The sequence below is a fragment of the Mastomys coucha genome, unplaced genomic scaffold (genome assembly GCF_008632895.1).
Source record: "Mastomys coucha isolate ucsf_1 unplaced genomic scaffold, UCSF_Mcou_1 pScaffold22, whole genome shotgun sequence".
NCBI lineage: Eukaryota > Metazoa > Chordata > Mammalia > Rodentia > Muridae > Mastomys > Mastomys coucha.
The window spans coordinates 116581693-116583917 of NW_022196905.1; positions in this window are offsets into that span (position 1 = coordinate 116581693).

Genomic DNA, 2225 nt, shown 5'->3' on the forward strand with positions numbered 1-2225 from the left:
CACAAGCACATACATACACGCCAAATAAATAAATAAAATGTGATAAAGAGATGTAAGTAGATATGTACATATAGAAAGAGATATATCTGCTTACATGTATTGACACATTGTGCAGTAGCCCATAAATATATTGAAGTTATATTTTATCAATTAAAATAAATTTAAATAATAAGTCTGAAATCCCAGAAGTAGGGAAGTAAAGGTATGAAGATCTGGGAGTTCAAGACCAGCTTCATCGACATATCAGGACCAGCCTCATTGACATATTAGGACCAGCCTACATATCAAGACCTGATTTCACTCTGCCCATCCTCCTCAAAAAAGTCACACCCAACTGCCCAGAGAACAGTCCCACTAAATCCTAAACAAGTCATTGCACTAAAATAACTTATCTCATGTGTCTTTGCAATTACTTTTGTCTCTGAAATAGTAAGAGGTTGTCATAAGTTAGCAAACCAAGGTTTCTCAAACTATAATTGGTACAATGAGCTCACAGTCAAAAGAATCGTGCTTCTATATAAAGAGCCAGGCAGTGGTGGTGCACACCTTTAATCCCAGCACTTGGGAGGCAGAGGCAGGTGGATTTCTGAGTTCGAGGCCAGCCTGGTCTACAGAGTGAGTTCTAGGACAGCCAGGGCTATACAGAGAAACCCTGTCTTGTAAAACCAAACCAAACCAAAACAAACCAAAACAAAAAAAACCCAAAAAACCCCCAAATGTATACATTTGTTTCCACATTCAGTCAGTGATGGACATTTGTGCTGTGTCCACACTTTTGCTGCTCTGAATTCTGCTACAAGTTTAGCCATGGATGTGTGTTCTTACTGGGTACAAACACAGGCATGGAATTGTTAGGTCCTCGGTAACCTTATGCTTCACATTCTTAAGTGATCCCCAGAATTCCACAAAGCAACCTGGTCATGTGATATCACTGGTGAGTTCTCCGTCTCCAACAAGGCTTACACGAGTGCTGTTCTTTTCAAAATCCCGCTAGGAGGGATATCTGTTGTTTTATTTGCATTTCTGTGACAGTTAGTGATGGCGGGCATTTGTGTGTGTGTGTGTGTATGTGTGTTTATTCTTTAGCCCTTGAAGATTATTGAGAGAACTAGTCTTTGCCTCACTAGCAAATATGATTTTTGGAAACAAGGTTTTACTATAGCCCCCTGGCTGGCCTGGAACTTACTAGGTAGACCAGGCTGGCCCTAAATTCACAGAGATCCACTTGACTCTACTTCCTGACTGCTGGGATTAAAAATGTGTGTGGCCATGCCTGGCTTAATATTTTAGCTAAAACCAATTGTGTGTATGCACGCATGGGACAGGGCTGGAAGTCAATGTTGGATGTTTTCTTCAATTGTATTTTTTAATCTTACCAAGAGGAGGTCATTCGCTGAGCCTGGATCTCTCCAATTAGGCTAGATTGGTTGGCCAGCAAACTCAGGGATCCTCCTGCTTTTATCCACAGAGTACTAGAATTACTGCGGAGTGCCACCAAACCTGATTTATAGATGGGAGTCAAGGAAGGAACTCAGGTCTTGCTCCTCATACAGCAGGCACGTTATTGATGGGGACCCATCTCTTTAGCCCCACCAGCAAATGGTTTTTAAATGTCCTTATCTAGATGATAAGCAGAATAAGTACTGTCTAATAGTTTTTCTCTTTCTTCTCGTCCTTTGTGTAACAGCTCTGGTTGTCCTGGAGCTTGTTCTGTAGATAAGCTGTCCTTGAACTCACAAGAGATCCACTGCCTCTGTCACCTGAGTGCTAGACAAGATATTACATTATCTCAATAGAGCCTGAAGAAAAATAAGCTTGACATAGTCCAAGGACATAGCTTGCTATGGTTTGTTTTGTTTTGAGCCAGGATCTGACTATGTACAGTGGCTGGTCTGGAATTCAGAGAAATTCACCTGCAGATGTTGAAAAAGAATAGAGCAGGTGCGGGCTCAGTGGTTAAGACAAGTGTTGCTCTTGCAGAGGACCCGAGTTTGGTTTCTAGCACCCACAGAGTGGTTCATGACTGCAATTCAGTTGCAGGGCATCCAACATCCTCATATGGCTTCCTTCCTTGGTCACTGCACACATGTGGTGCACAGATACAAATGCAGGCAAAACCAAACACAAATAATTTTAAAGAGTAGAGGAGCTGCCTGGGTCTTTGCTAAGGAAGAATTAACAACTTGAGCTCTAAAGTTTCAAATATTATTTTGAAGTGAGAGAAA